The sequence below is a fragment of the Halichoeres trimaculatus genome, unplaced genomic scaffold, assembly GCF_033239565.1.
Source record: "Halichoeres trimaculatus isolate MK-OKI-2021-1 unplaced genomic scaffold, fHalTri1.1 fHalTri1_scaffold_9, whole genome shotgun sequence".
Taxonomy (NCBI): domain Eukaryota; kingdom Metazoa; phylum Chordata; class Actinopteri; order Labriformes; family Labridae; genus Halichoeres; species Halichoeres trimaculatus.
The window spans coordinates 36,157,753-36,174,740 of NW_027437188.1; the positions used below are offsets into that span (position 1 = coordinate 36,157,753).

General features: G+C 37.8%; 1 protein-coding gene across 3 annotated transcripts in view; it reads right to left on the reverse strand.

Annotated features, from left to right (window-relative positions):
- LOC141798088 (leucine-rich repeat and fibronectin type III domain-containing protein 1-like protein) overlaps window positions 1-16,988 on the reverse strand; it is a 491,366-nt gene that overhangs the window by 307,820 nt on the left and 166,558 nt on the right. For 2 of the 3 annotated variants that reach the window (XM_074679875.1, XM_074679872.1), the window contains exon 3: window positions 9,745-9,875. The exons of the other annotated variant lie outside the window; for it this stretch is intronic. The gene's annotated coding sequence lies outside the window, so the exon portion shown is untranslated. The remainder of the gene's footprint in view (window positions 1-9,744; window positions 9,876-16,988) is intronic. 3 annotated transcript variants of the gene reach the window in all.

Sequence of the window (16,988 nt, forward strand, 5' to 3'; positions counted from 1 at the left end):
TGCACATGGGTCCTCCGATGGTTGAGCATCTGATTCCTTCAGCGTCTGTTCACACACTGATTTACAGAGAGTTTCATCTAAAGTCTATGACACTGGTTGTATTTAAAAATGTGTGTGTGTGAGTGTGTGTGACTCTCCTATCTCTCCGAGCAGTAATTTCCCCCTAATTAATATTCATCACAGACTCTTTGATGATTAAACACTCTGCTGATATTAATGTTATTCTCTAATAAAGAGGGGGAGAGGACGCCGTGAGTGAAAGTTAAAGAGGAGAGATCTGAAGTGGGTGAAGAAAGAAAGAAAGAAAGAAAGAAAGAAAGAAAGAAAGAAAGAAAGAAAGAAAGAAAGAAAGAAAGAAAGAAAGAAAGAAAGAAAGAAAAATATGGAGAATGAGGACAGAGTGTGTGATGATAATCAGCAGTTCGACAAAATGAGGAAGAAAGGAAACATAAAATATGAAAGCAGTGAAGCAGAGCAGAGCCTGAGCATGGAGATGGGGGAAGATTTCAACCTAACGCTGCAGAGTCAGGAGTCCAAAACATCCTCAACAAATCAAAACATCAAACTAAATATTAAATAATTTGCAGAATGCACCTTTAACTCTGTCCACAAATGCATTCAGGAACGAACCACAAGGATTCACAACAGTGAAATGTTTTCTTTTTGCAACAACTTTAAAGATGCAATGCTATATAGTATACAACAAAAAAAAAAATGGGGTTTATGAACAAGGGTCTTCAACCTGTGGCTCTGGGGTCTCATGTGGCCCAGTGGCTCCTCCTAGCTTTAAACAAATATAATATATATATATATATATATATATATATATATATATATATATATATATATATATATATATATATATATATATATATATATATATATTTATATATATTTGTTTATATATATATATATTTTATATATTTTTTTTTTTCTTAAAGAGTGAATTGATGACTAAAGACACTGACACTAAAACAATTTATGTTTTAACTTTATCTCTCAATAAAGCATGAAAAATATTTGGCAAATTATTAAATTTTTTCAAAATTTTCAAAAATCAAAACATGTTGCATATAAAAAAAAATCAGATTTTATGTTAACTTTTGCAAATTTTTGCAAATTAAAAAAAAAATATCTTAAAAATTTGCAAATCTGAAATGTGTATTTTTTAATACATTTTTTTAAAAAAAATATTAATTATTTTTTAATAATAATGTTTTGATTATTATTATTATTATTATTATTATTATTATTATTATTATTATTATTATTATTTATTATTATTATTATTATTATTATTATTATTATTATTATTATTATTATTATTATTATTATTATTATTATAAGTATAATTGTTTTTATTTTTAATATATTTTGAAATTTGGCCTTCTGTTAAATTTCAAAATAAAAATAAAAATAAAAAAAAGAAAGAAAGAAAAAAGAAACCTCTGGCTCTGGATAATTAGTCCTCAGATTTTAGCTATGTATAAAATTTCACTTTTTACACCTTTTAGCCTTTATTGTGAAGATAAAGTAGTTTTTTTGTGGCTCCTGAATGACTTTAATCCAGGTGAGCTGTGGGAAAATGGCTCCTATGAAAGTAAAATTTGCAGACCCCTGTTTTATGAAGATGCTTGTCTAATAGCCTGCAGTTGGATCCTAAAAACCTCCAATGAGGAGCTCAGAGCAGAGTAACTGTGAAAGTGTGCCGAGTTAAAGGTCAGACAGAGAGAAATGCAGCCTGAGAGCCTGATTCGCAGAGAGAGTCAAAGGTCTCCCATTTCCTGTGTTTACATTAAAATCCACAGCGGCTACAGATGGAGATGAAATGTCCATCGTGCACATGATGAATGGCTCTGACTGTGCTCTGAAGCAGGAACGTGAATCACGGTAAAGAGACACTTTTACAGTTTGTGGGCTCTGATTTGCTCCTCGGAGAGGAAGAGCAGCCTGGAGGACTCCAGGTTTGTCCACGGAGCAGGAATGACATATTCAGACTCCTCATCCGGATGTATTTATGTTCTAGCTGTGAATTTAAATGTTAAATATGAGGAGAGAGGGCAGTGTTTTACCACGTGCTTCAGCATACACTCTCAGGAGATGAAGAGAAGGAGCGTCAAAGAGCGATAGCTGATTTGTCGTTTATGCAGGGGTCTAAATTTCTGCCCTTGTTTTGCATTGGATCTGAAGACTGAATCCTCTCACGCTGCTGCAGACTCTCCAGGGACGGATCTGCCAGCATAAATGAAAACTATTTCTGTCCTTATGTGCTCTGAAGAAACCCAGGATCAACAGAGAGTTGTTCAGTCATCTGCAGGGAATCAGCTGATTGTGCAACTTAAAGTTTCTCACAAGGACAAAACAAGTTAATAATCTGATAATACAGAAGCAGAGAAGAAGAGTTTCTCTTCTGTAAAGGCTGGTTATTATTAAATGAAAGAAAACTTCAGATTTATTAGGATCAAAAAAGTTCTGTTTTTTTCTTATTACCTTTATTTATTTATTTATTTATTTATTTATTTATTTATTTATTATTATTATTATTATTATTATTATTATTATGTTTTATTATGTTTTATTATGTTTTATTTATTTTATGTTATTTTATTTATTTTTTGTTCAAGATGAACAACAGTCAATAATTGCACTTGGGAATTTTCAGGTAGGAAAAAAATAAACAAACAAAAAAAAAACAGAAACACACACACACTAAAATTGAAATAAAAAATAAAATAAAAATAAATTGCAATAAAAAAATAAAAGAATATATAATATATGTTAATAAAGGAATCGGACTTTTCTTTTTTATTTTTATTTTTATTTTATTTTATTTTTTTTATTTTTTTGTTTAAACTTTGGAATTCATTTAAACATAACGAATCGTTTTTATAAATTAGAAAGCAAATATAGATTTTTTAATTTTAAAATCTTGTGTAAAAATTTACCAAACAACACTGTTCAACACTTCTATTTGCAACAACACAGGCCTTTTCGAACAACTATTTACAACCATCAGGTGCCAACAAGATTGTTTCACAGAGTCATTAAAATGCCTCATTTCTCTGACACACATAAGCAAAAAAAATAACAATAATAAGATAAACAAAAAAAACTAAACTAAACAAAAAAACTGTACCTGCACACCAAAAAATGTAATCCAAACACCTCAAAAATATACAAATCGATTAAAAATCACCCCCAACAGCTCACAAAACTTCCCCTCTCTCCATGCAATCATATGATTTTGTGATTGGTTGATGTGGTGCACATTCGACCAATTGGAGGACGGCATTGCCTCAGAGTTGTAGCAGTCACTGATGTGCCCCAACACACCAACAATCAAAATATCTTAAGTCTGCTGTCAGCAACAACCAGTGACGACAACATGACAACATAATACCTACTTAGTTATACACACTCGCTACCTACTGGACAGGAGGTCAACTGCAGGTGCTGTATGTGATTAATGAACAATTATTCCTGTATTACTGTAGACAGTATGATACAGCCCAGCCCTGAATTCCACGCCGTAGCGTTGGGATCAGAGTTAGTGTGAAACATGACGAGCTGTAGGTTTAATCCAGAGGTCTGCAGCGTGACTCATTAGGATCAGTCCCACACTGAGGACTACAGTAGGAGCTCTGTGTGGATAAACCGAGACAAATGATGGAGAAAATTGAAAAGGATCTGTCATATCAAAGTCTTCACACACAGAGACTCACTCGTCACTGATTGGCTGAGAGAGTGTGACCACTTTCAGGGTGAGTGTGTACATGTGTGTGTGCGTGTGTGTCTGCATATTTTAAAGGGAGGGCCATGTGTCGGTGTGTTTGCACAGGGTGGAGAGGAGAAAGAGGCGGACAGACTGAGACAAAGAGAAAGAGTCGTGCAGAAATCTGCGAGGAGGATCTGATGAGCAATCGTGATCAGCGTCCTCCTCTGTGCTCCTTCATCCCAAACGCATCAGGAGGAGGAGCAGGAGGAGAAGGAGGAGCCCCACCTCCTCTGGGATCAAACCCTCTGATATCAGATTTAATCCTTCCTCATTATTAAGAGATCTCTAAAAACGAAGCGTCACACTTCCTCCCAGAGCTGGAGGATGCAGCAGAGGTATTTTTAGAGCCCGCTCCGCCTCCACAAACTCCACGTCTTACACTCCTCATAATGGGACTCGTTAGCATCTTTCATTAGAGCCTCTCTGCTTGATTACGTCTCACTGCTCTGCAGCTCCACGGCCAACCAGGACGTTCAGCTGCTCTCCTCTCCTCAGCTGATTAACGCCATGAATGGCTGCTGCTGAGCTCGGGTGATGTGTGCAATCTGAGTGCTCTGGTTCTACGCTCACCTCGTCAGAGTCCAGGCTCAGAGAGTGAGTCCAACAGAGAGCGTGCTGGGTGTAGAGAATATGAGACATAATTTGAATGGAAGCTGATGGAGAAACAGCCTGATGGAGGAGTCCGTTTGTCTTGATTGCAGAGTCAGATCTTTAATTTACACTTTGGAGAAGCTGAAGAGGGAAAAGAGTTTTTCCAGGGGGAAATGTCTGATTATTTGCTTAAATTTAGTTGGGCTCTTTTTTAAAGCTAAAATACAAGTCAATCTCTGGCCTCTTCTCTGACAATTTCTCTCTGTCTTTTTCTCTGTCTAATCTGCTGCCATCTTTGTTGCTTTCTTGTGCTCTGTTGTCTTCTCTGCAGTTTCTTCTCTGGCCTCTTCACTGTCCTCTTTTCTAATGTTTTCTCAGCCATATTATTCTTTGCTGTCTTATTCCCAGCTCTCTTCTCCACCACCCTGTTCTCTGTTGTCTTCTTCTCTTCTGTCTTCTCTGGCCTCTTCCTCTTTTGTTTTCTCTGCCCTCTTTCTTGAAGTTTTCGCTGCTGACTTCTTCTTTGCTTTATTCTTCTTGGCTATCTTATTCTTCACCCCTGCTCTCTGCTGCCTTCTTCTCTGTTGTCTCTTTCTCCTCTGTCTTCTCTGGCCTCTTCTTCTCCGCTGTTTTCTATGCCATTTCTTCTCTTCCCTCTTCTCTAACAATTTCTCTTTTTTTCTATTTGATAATTTCTCTATGTCTCCTTCTCTGCTGTCTTCTCTATTGCATTCTTTTTTGCTTTCTTGTTCTGTGTTGTCTTCTCTGCAGTTTCTTCTCTGGCCTCTTCTCTGCCCTCTTTTCTGACATTTTCTCTGTCATCTTCTTCTCTGTTGTCTTACTCTCTGCTATCTTATTCGCCACTGCTCTCCTTCTTCTCTGCTGTATCTGTCTTTAATGTTTTCTCTGACCACTCATTCTCTGGCCTCTTCTTTGCACCCTTCTTCTTTTTCATCTTCTCTAACAATTTGTCTCCTTCTCTGTTTCCTTCTTTCTTGCTTTCTTGTTCTGTGTTTTCTGTGTTGTCTTCGCTGATGTTTCTTCTCTGGCCTCTTCTCTGCCCTTTTTTCTGACATTTTCTCTGCCATATTTTCTTTGCTATCATATTCTCCGCCCTTCTCTCTGCCACCTTACTCTCTGTTGTCTCATTCTCTAATGTTTTCTCTGGCCTCTTATTTTCTGGCCTCTTCTCTGCAGTCTTCTTCTTTTTCTATCTTTCCTAAAAAAATTACCTTTGTCTCCTTCTCTGTTTCCTTCTTTTGTGCTTTCTTGTTCCGTGTTGTCTTCTCTGGCCTCTATTCTGACATTTTTTTTCTTCCATATTTTATTTGCTATCATATTCTCTACCCTCTTCTCTGCCGTCTCCTTCTCTCTTGTCTTCTCTGGCCTCTTCTTCCCTTCCCTCTTCTCTGACAATTTCTCCTCAGTCTTGTTTGGAATTTCTCCTTCTCTTTTGTCTTCTCTGCTGCCTTCTTTTTTTTCTTGTTCTGTTCTCTGGCCTCTTTTCTTACATTTCCTCTGCCGTCTTATTCTCTGTTGTATCTGTCTCTTTCGCTTTCTCTGGCCTCTTCTTCTCTGCCATCTTCTTCTCTGATATTATCTCTCCTATTTTCTTTGCCGTCTTCCTCTCCATTGTCTTCTCTGGCCTCTTCTTCTCTGCCATCTTATTCCTAGCCTGGTGGTATATCGCAATAACGTTTGTTGTCTTTTTTCTACATTACAGTCCTGATTTGAATGATCTATCTGGGTCTTTGTCTCATGATGGACATGCAGATAAACAGCAGACCACAGGAACTACGTAGATCCTGGTCCTTCTGGTCAAAAAGCACCTTTACGCTCTCGTCAGAGTGGCTCTTCAGTTTGCCTTTGCATGACTTCAGAGTGAGATTCTTCATCTTTAGGCCAGATTTGATGAAGACGTACAGAGCAGCGACCTTGGGACGTGCCTCTCCTGCAGAGGGCCGTGCAAAGGTTTAACTGGTTTTTAAAAGTGAGCGTGCAGCGTAAGAGTTTTACCACCTGAGCTGCTTTAAAAAAACTCACTAAGAACTTTATATTTCTCTCCGTTAATCCTTTCTTTCAGCTCTCATTTCATGCCTCAGCTTGCTGCTGTTATGCAAAATGAAATCTCCTTTTTTACAGACCCAGGAATATTTATCCCAACTTTTGTCTGTGCACTGTGGCTCTGACCCTCGCAATCCTCTTACCGCTCTTCTTCCTGGACACTCGCTCTGTGGGTGATGCAGGAACTGCGGCTTATTGCAGCTTACGCTCCTGCCGCCATTGTGAGTCACTCTGGATAAGTTTGCTAAACGACTCAGCGCCGGAGCTTACAGAGACGTTGAAATTTGGGAGAGTGGATGCTGAAGAGTTTTTTAAATGAAAGACAGAGGAGATCGAGTTTGGGACAGCGACATGCGTCCTGCAATCATTGGTGAATTCATCACTCAGAAATCTGTCTTTGGCAGCTTCAAATCTGCAGCAGCTCAGGCGCAGAAACACAGAGAAACACAGAGAAACACGCAGCAGGAATAAAGGGCAGCGCTGTCAGCTGTGCATGACTCAGCAGAAAGTCTGTCCCTTTCGTCACTTACAGGAAAAACACACAAACACTCACACGATGACTCTTCGTGGGCCTCAGGAGCCTGGATTAACAGTGACACACACCACAAACATGGCGGCTGAGGTAAACACCCACAGAGAGACGTGCTCAAGAACACAGAATCATTTCACGCACTGAAACTAAACACCAGGTGTGTCAGGTACATGAATATTGATGATGCACAAATGTATCGTGGTGTAAAAATCTCTAACTGCAGCAGAGACTGTCAGAAGATGCCACACCACGCGTACGACCGGTGCAGAGTTAGCGAGGCTCGTTAAAACAACCTCAGGCAGCTCGCTGCGTCTAAACGTCCTTAAAGTGTGCAGAGCCTGACAGCTCAGCGCGCCACAGGTTAGAGTGAAATCTGGGAGCTTTAAGGTGATATAAAGTGTGGGTGAAAGAACAAATTGTCAGGCCCTAAAAGGATCCCAGACAGGTGAGACATGACATAAAGACGGCTCTGTAATGGTGAGTGCTTTGTGAGGCCTCACAGTTTCAAATCACAGTTTGTGATTTTCAACAGTCGATCACAGGAGTGTAACACACTAAAGACAGGGGCTTGTGCTGCAGGCGCTCTGGGGTATTCTGGGGTTGGCTGGTTGGCAGGTTTTGGCCAAAATCGTTGTCAACAGATCAGTGGGGACTGTGTTGCAGCATCATGCTGAACTCAAAAAATAAATAAATAAATAAATGAAATTCAAAAGGATATGTGTATCCGTGTCAACACATACAGATATCATTCTGGATCTTGCATCCTTCTTTTCCCCTGCCCCAAAGTTATTATCATCATTATCACTATGTTCCTAATTATTTTCATTAATATTATAATTATTAATCTCATTTTTTATTATAATTATTATCATTCTTATTATCCTTTTATTTTTATTCAATAAATATAAAACCATTTTTTTATATTTTAATAATAATAATAATAATAATAATAATAATAATAATAATAATAATAATAATAATAATAATAATAATAATAAAATTATTATTATTATTATTATTATTATTATTATTATTATTATTATTATTATTATTATTATTATTATTAGTATTATTATTATTAGTAGTAGTATTATTATTATTAATTAATTAATTTCTAAATTTTATTATCTTACCTATCTGTGCAATCAACTCTTTGTTTACAATTTTTTGTCCGTCAATGTCACTGTCGTGTTTTAGAATAGAATAGAATAGAATAGAATAGAATAGAATATTCTTTATTGATACCCCTTGGGGGAATTTTTTTTGCCTCAGCAACTCACAAAAAAAGTGCAGTAATGCAATAACAATAAAAATAGAATAATGATAATAGAATATAAAATTAAAAATTTGAAGAAATATAAAAAATATAAGAAGTATAGAAAAGTAGAAAAAAATATTACTTTTTACACATTTATATAGGAGTCTTTTTGCACAATAAACAAACAAACAAATATATAAATAAATAAATATTTTGATATTTAATATGTAATAATATTTAATAATTTAATAAAATTTTATAAAATTTTATAATGTTTAAAAAAAATCAAAATAGAAACAAGAGTGTAACTCAGGCCGTAAAATCAACCTTGGATTCACTCAGGTTAGGGTTGGGGTTAGGCAAAGCTTGGAGTACACACGTCCCTCTGCTTGAGATGCCGACTTCCAAGTAAGATTTGTTTGCAGAGTCATAAAGCAGTTTATATTTAAAGGTTTTTCAAGAGTTATAAAATGCACAAGGTATGCCGACACAAATCAACCCAGTTTTCTGTTTCTGCAAAGTCAAAGGCTCCAGTTTTTCTGCAGACCACCAGAGACAGAAGCTACTTTACAAATCAGCTCCAATGCATCAAACTGAGGCCTCGTACACATGTAGCCTGGTATCTTCAAAATCAAATATCAACAAATATCCTCCCATCATTCAATTTTAAAATACTTTTGTCCACAGGCAGTGGGCAAATCCCCTGGTTAATGCAGCTTAAAATCTGTGCCAGCCAATCAGGATGAGCCACCGTCATTCAGCTGTGACGTTTGAAAACTCTGTTTCGTCTACACGAAACCATGAAACAAGAGTTTTCCAAAATCTTCACTTTGGCTGAAGTTTTTTAGAAAACACTGGCTCCGTTCACATGCAGTCAATATTCAGGTTATGGGAACGTTCAGAATAACCTGTTTACATGAGCCTTTCTGTATCCATAGCAACAACAACAACAACAAACAGCAGCATGGTGGACTTCCTGTACTCAAAAAAGACCAAGATTCCTTGTGAACATAATGTTTAAAGAACACAGATTAATGTTCCTTTGGATGGGGCGTATACATGACCAAATATTCACATTGGACAAAGAGCAGAAGATGATTATATTTTGTTTTTTTAAAAGGGTTATTGCTGTTTACATGACTGGTTATTCCAAGTATGCTAAGTGCTAACCTGTTTGACTATAAAACATGACTTTTGATGTTTTACTGACTTTCACAAGAGCAAAAGTTGATGTAGACTAATAATAATATCCATGTTTCAGACACAAACTGAACTTTTTTATGTCAACACGACCAAAACGTGCCATCAGTCACAACGTTTCTCCACCCAGAAGCTTTTTTAAGGAGGAACATCAGGGGCATGTTAGCTCCCAGGCCTCCAAACGCCAACTCCAGCAGCCTCCAATCAAACATTTATCATTCATCAGGGTGTTTCCTGCTCCGCTGGACCTGCTGTAATTATTCGGCTCACATAATGAGCCCGCATCAGGAAGAGGAGCATTAAAAATTCCATTAGAGGACCTACCTGAGCGTCTGGGGGGAGCAGGGAGTCCTCAGGTAGAGTCAGTCCTTTTTGCAGAGGATTTATATTCCAGGCACATCATCTCGGCCTCCAGGGTTACAGCGTGTGACAAGCTAACAAGGGCACCCTCCTACCTGCAGAAAGACGGGAGGAAAGGGAAGGAGAAGAGGGAACAGAGACAGGAATGTCAACATGTTGCATCATTAATTCATTAGTATTCCAGAAGCTTCCCTCTGTCTTCTGTCCCTCCTGTCGCTGCGCCATCATTCCCCTCATTTCTCTCGCCTTCATTACCCCTCATCCAGCGCCGCCAAAGCTGTTTCACTTTCTTCCGGTTCCACGGCGAGACACACGCCAAGTGTGAAGCCAAAAAAATCAGGAGCTGCAACTTTAACGAGCGAGATACACAAAATGTTGATGTCTCAAACTGAATGAAGTATTTATGACTTCCAGTGTTTCTGACTCTCCGTGTCTCCTCTGATACTCTCAGAAATCTGACCAAGATGAGACGATGCTCTGTCCAGAAACGTCTCCAGCATCAGCCAGCTTCTCTTTAATCGCTCAGACAGTTTGTATCTCACACAGCTGGAGCCTCCTGTCCTCTGACTCGAGCCGAACATCGAGCCGTACGGTGAATTATGTGTTCAAGATGGATTCAATCACGCCACTGGATTAGATTTGAACACTTCTGAAGCAGCTCTACAGGCGTGGCGTCCCCTGAGGGTCACGGCTGTTTAGAGCTGGAAAGGAGCGGCGAGTCGAGCTGCAGTGGACACTTTTCAGGTCACACTGGAAACACACCTGTGGGTTTGAGGACACAGGTGTGTTTTGCTGACCTATATACAGACTAAACTCCAAACTGCTCTTTTCAACAAGCCCTGGACGAACAGCCCAACCTGACCCTGCAGCACAGATCACTTCAAGTCTGCAAAATGTCCAACAGTCCCCCGCCCTGGTCAAATAGTTTCATGCCTTCCCTTTCAGGTAGAAGCTGTAACACATCAGTTTAAAGGCCTTAAACCATGGGTGTTCAACCTGTGGCTCTGGAGCCTCATGTGGCTCTTTGACTCTTTTGCAGTGGCTCCTTTAAAATATATTATAAAAATAAAGAGTTTTTATTTTTCTTAGGAAGGATATTGATGACTGAAGAAATTGGCAATAAATAAAAAAATGTATTACCATTTTATTGATAAAATATGCATCACAATTTGCAATTTGCAATATTCCATACAGTTTTAAAATATTTGCAAATTTCTAAACTTTGCATTTTTTTTTTTTTTTTACAATTTGGAACTTATTGAAGTTTAAAGATTTATATGTTATAGTTTCTTGGATTTTTAAGTATTTTGAAAAAAATGTTTTTTTTCCAAATTTTTATATATTATCTTTTTTGAAACCTTAATTTTTCTATTATTTTATTTTATTTTTTTTTTTTTTTGCAGACTTAACATTAATTTATATTTTTATTTTTTATTTTTTATTTTTTGCAGACTTAACATTTATTTATATATATATATATATATATATATATATATATATATATATATATATATATATATATATATATATATATATATATATATATATATTTTTTTTTTTAACTTCTGTTAATGGTGAAAATAAAAAAATAATAATAATTATAATTCATGATTTTTTTCTGGATTTTGTTGATTTACTTTTTTGTCATTTTGCTTCATTAAAAACAAAACAAAAAAAATTCTAAACTTATTTTATTGAAATTAATTTGATTTTTGTTCATTACTTCATAACTGAAAAAAAATTAACATGTTTTGCAAATTTATAAACTTTGCATGTTTTTTAACAATTTGAAAATTTTTTGAAATATAAAAAAATAAGTTTAAGGGGAGGATTTTTTTTTCTAGATTTAAAATACATTTTATTTCATTTTTTTTCGCAATTTTTTGGAACTTTTGTTAATGGTGAAAATTGAAAAAATAATAATTAAATTTCATGATTATTTTCTGGATTTTGTTGATTTACTCATTTTTTAATTTTCTATATATATACAAAAAATAATATATATATTAAAATTAATTGGATTTTTGTTCATCACTTCAAAATTGAAAAAAAAAAAAAAAAAAAAACTATTTTTTTTGCAAATTTAGTGAAAATTAATTTAAAAAAAGGCCCCGCCAACAACAACAACAAAAAAAAAAACATGACATCAACTTCCTTCAAGCAACGCTTTCCATCATTATTAATGCTGCACCATGTCACAGTTTATGGTATCTCTGTTTTTTCTTGGGTTTCTGTTTTTTCTCTTTGCTGCTCGATAACATGCTCTGAGGTGAATATGATAATTTCTTATCAGCAGATTTGTAGAAGTTTCTTTGTGTCTGGATACAACCAACAGAGAACTCAGTTTGGAAACATTAAATATTGTTTTATGACCTACTGATGTAAACATTTAGCTCCCTCTCCTCCAGCTCCTGGTGGTTTTCTGCAGTCCTCCCTCACAGTCTTATGCAATCATGATTCAGTTCCTCTTCACTAATTATCTGTTAGTGAATAAATTAAATAAAGTTTTTGTAAATGATGAGAGGAGAGATGATGATGATGATGTTTGGAAGTGACTAAAAGTTTGCACTCCTTCACAGTAACGCTGGGATCCTTTGACATCTCCTCGGCGCTCGCAGTGGAATCCACCAGAGAAGAAGAGCCGCTCTGTTTTTGGCGCCTCGACAGATGAAACAATCGTTTCTGACTGATCGACACGACTCTTCATTTTCTCAGCTTGAAAGAACTCCTCTCACTTCTCTTCCAGCTCCTCATCACGCTGTCCACCCACACGCTGCGCCCTGCAGCCCATTGTTCCTGTTTGCTCTCCTGGGTTTCTCCTGAGGCATTCTGGGAAATGTAAGAGCCTGCTAAGTGACGCTGATGATGAAGGTTGAAGGAAATCAGGTGCACTGAGAAGAAGAAAAACAGGAGTATTTCTTCTCCGAGGAGCCGACTGGGGATATAAAACACTGTGCCAATAAAACACCTGAAGGTGGAATATATTCCTCTAAGTTTGATGTCGGGATGGCGTGGGCGGGAAGGAGGTGACTGCGCTCTTTTCACAGAAACACTTACATCTCCACATTGACAAATACTTGTGCTGAGTTTTTCTCTGTTAAAGAAATGCTGCTCTCTAAATGTATTAGCAGGAATCGTCTCTGCCTGCAGGGACGTGTCTCTGTTTACCTTAGTTAATGTTGTTTTGTGGCCATAAAAGATGCACGGAGTATAAGGTAATTAAACACGGTGATAAAACGCAGCCACAACAGAAGAACAGAGCAGAAACACAATTTGTGCAGCGGAGATAAATGATGAAGAAAAGAGGAGAGCTGTAATAACCACCGACGCCGAAGCAAAACAAAAATAAAGAAAGTCCCGATAAGGTGGAAGCGAATTAGATAACAACATCCAAACGACTGGAGAAACGACATGATGGACGACAGCGGGAAAAAACAACTCTGATTATAAAAGAGCCTGAGTTAGAGAGCAGGAGGAGGGAGGCGCTGGGTGACACTTCGCGCTGTTTGTTTCAGCCGAGGAGAGAAAGGAGGTTCAGAAACAACAGGAGCTGCCGAGCCAAAATGTGGAAAAACAGATGATTAAAAATCACCCGGGGGGGAGAAATACAGGTCCTGAGAGCACGACCTGAGCACCTGAGATAAAAAAGTTCAGCTCAATGTTTTAACTTCAAGAAAACACAAGTCAGAGTTTGAAGTTCATGTTTTTAAAGGAGCAAAAATGATGTTTATAAAAACAAAAACAAAAAACAAACAAAGAAATGAAGAAGCAGCTTGAAACAGTCCGTCCAAAAAGTAGCAGAAGATACACTTCAGACAAGACAGGATGTGCTGAGACAAGACGAGATGAGATGAGATGAGATGAGATGAGATGAGATGAGATGAGATGAGATGAGATGAGATGAGATGAGATGAGATGAGATGAGATGAGATGAGATGAGATGAGATGAGATGAGATGAGATGAGATGAGATGAGATGAGATGAGATGAGATGAGATGAGATGAGATGAGAAATCGTCTACAGATCAGACAATACCAGATGAGACAAGATTGGGATGAGACAAGTTAAGATAAGATGAAATGGGATACAATTAGATGAGATGAGATGAGATGAGATGCGACAGGATGAGTAAAGATGATATGAGAAACATGAGAGAAGATGAGACAAGAGATCAGCTCTACATGAGACGAGACAAAATAAGATTAGACAAGATTTGGATTGGGTGGAAGAGATGAGACAAGATGAGATAAGAGAAGATAAGACAAGATTTAAGCTCTAGATGAGAAGAGTAAGGATGAGATGAGAGAAGACTGCGGTAAGAAGAGAAGGGATGAGAAAAGATGAGATGAGAAAGGATTGAAACAAGACATCAGCTCCAGATGAGATGAGACAGGATGAGATAAGAGATCAGCTTGAGATGAGATGAGACTAGATGAGGAGAGATGACACAAGATAGGATGAGAGATCAGCTTGAGATGAGACAAGATGATACAGGAGACCAGCGACGAGCAGGATGAAACAAGAGATCTGCATGAAATGAGAAAACAAAATTAGATGAGACAAGAGATGTACCGTAGATGAGATTAGATAAGAGATTTGCAAAGGGATTGGACCATAAATCTGCATTTGTCAAGATGAGATGAGACGAGATGAGATGAAATGAGATGAGACTAGATGAGATGAAATGAGAGATCAGCTTGAGATGAGACAAGATGAGACAGGAGGAGACAAGAAGAGATGAGATGAGACAATATCTGATGAGGGATCTGGTCAAGATGAGACAAGATGATACAGGAGACCAGCCAAGGTCTGAGACTAGAGATCGACATAAAATGAGGAAGATCGGCACGGGACAAGATGAAATTAGATGAGACAAGAGATGTACCAGTGATGAGATGAGAAGAGAGATTTGAATGGAATAGGACTAGAAATCTACATGAGACAAGACGAGACGAGACGAGACGAGATGAGAGGTTATGTGGAGCTAAGAGCCTTAAAGAGACAGCAGCTTTCAGACAGAGGCTGAAATAAGAGTTTTCTGAAACACCAGGGACAGAAAAAAATATTTTTTCTGAGCTGAAAATCATTTAAAGATACTACAGGAGCACCAGAGGGACAGATTAAAGACTAAAACAGCACAATACCCCTCTTTAAAGATAAGTAAACGAGGTGATAAAGGGGCGTAGGTATGGGCCTTGAGCTGTGGACTGTACCCACACTTCTTCTTTATCTGTGTAAAACAAAAGGCCTGAGTACTGCCCATCATCTCATGCTGCAGCAGCATAAAGGGAATCAGGACAGCATCAAACCAAAGACGGAGACGGCGTCACTTTGGGTAGAAAGACGCCGTGTTTCCAGCTCTCCTCTCATGAACCCACTTGAATAAAATTCATTTCTATAACATGAAAACCCTTTGACACACTCAGATGCTCACACTGAAAACAGCCCTCGTCATGAGCAAACCTTAAGGGAAGCTGTAAGCCAGAGTTTATGTGAGGTTAAGCTCCCTCCGTCATGTGCAACATCCTTAAAAATATGGTGGGATTAGCAGAGAGATTAGCTGTAAAGAAAGCGTGAGCTGCTGTGGTGGGGAGAGGGCTGCGGCGAGAAAAAGGAGACGCTCAGGTGCAGACAGGTGCAGACAGGTGCAGACAGGTGTCTCAGCGTCGCTCCTCGTCCCCCTGCTGGTCAGCGCTCCTCTGACTGACAGCTGGATTAGCATTAGCACGGCTACACAACAGCGGAGGAGCACCAGTACAACCTGATGCTGCACACAAAGGGATTAGCTTTAGCATGGGCTAATGCTGCAGGCTGAGAGATTAGCATTAGCTATAGCATGGCTTTAAGCTAAGATTAGCTGTAGTCTGACTCCATAGTGAATGAGAGCGGATGATGAGCAGTCTATAGGAGCACGCAGTCGGGGTTTAGGCTGAGAGATTAACACAGCTTCAGCGATTTACATCAGAGTCAAACAAAAGCAGAATGATGGAGCAGAGACGCTGTTACCACGACGACAGGAAGTGATTGTGTGGAGACAAAACGTTCAAAATGGAAAAGAATTAACATAAGTCTTAAAAAAAATCCTGTTTAATATGAATTATAACTACACATGTTCAGATACAGAGGAAACACTGGTTCCTCCTGGGTAAAAAAAAGGACTAAGAGAAATAATAAAATATGAAAACTTGCTTGCTGTTGCAGAAAAAAACGGCATGTCCTGATGATCCAAGACAGCGTGTAACAGTGCACGCCTGGAACATTGGTGTATATGTCTGTAACGCTTTTACCCATTACCCAACATGCAACTTTTAGCACAAACTTTAACGAGCAGGGAAAAACTTTTAAGGCCTCATTTTGTCAAAGATTAAAGAGCGGATAGAGACGCTGTGATGGACTCTCTGTACTTCGTCATCGCTTTTTCACGTCTGTATATTAACACATAACATCTCCACGATTTGAAACAGTTACCTGATGATGATCTATTTAAAAAAAATGTTGAACAGAAATCTGTACGTGCAGAAAAATCTGGTTTCTGAACACAGAGTCGTCTCTGAAACTTCCTACAGTAAAGGAAGTTTTCTAAGGAAGCTCCCAAAAGTGGACATTTAGGAGGGTTTCAGATCTCCTCAGACTCCCTAAAGGTTAGAAAATGCCCTCCAAATTAAAAACTGTCCAAACTTCCATATTTCATCTATTGTTCTAAAAACATAAAAAAGACAGACTAAATTTGATATAAAACGATGCAAACAGGAAATGTTCGATCTGTTTTTTTTTTTTTAGTTGAAGACCCCCAAGGTAGGGCTGGGTACTGAATTAGGTACTTTTAAAGGTACCGACTGAATTCTGTCAACGGTACTGCGTACCAATTCACGTGAAATCAAAAAGTACCATGTTTAGGTACCTAAATGCATCTTTGTGGCTGTGAGAGAGTGGAAGAGTTGGGGATTTTCCATACTGAACATAAACACAGCATTGCAAGGTTATATATTGAAGAATAAATATGTTAATTTGAATAAAATCATTATTTTACTTTGAAACAAATCGATATTTTTTACCACATACAGCCAAAAAAGTCCAAAAAATTGGTACCGTTGCGTACCAACACTGATTGCCAGGTACCAGGCATCAGTACTGTATCATTTCGCATGTGAAAGGTACCCATCCCTACCCTGAGGTGACAACAAGAGCATCAGTTACAGCAGCTTCAT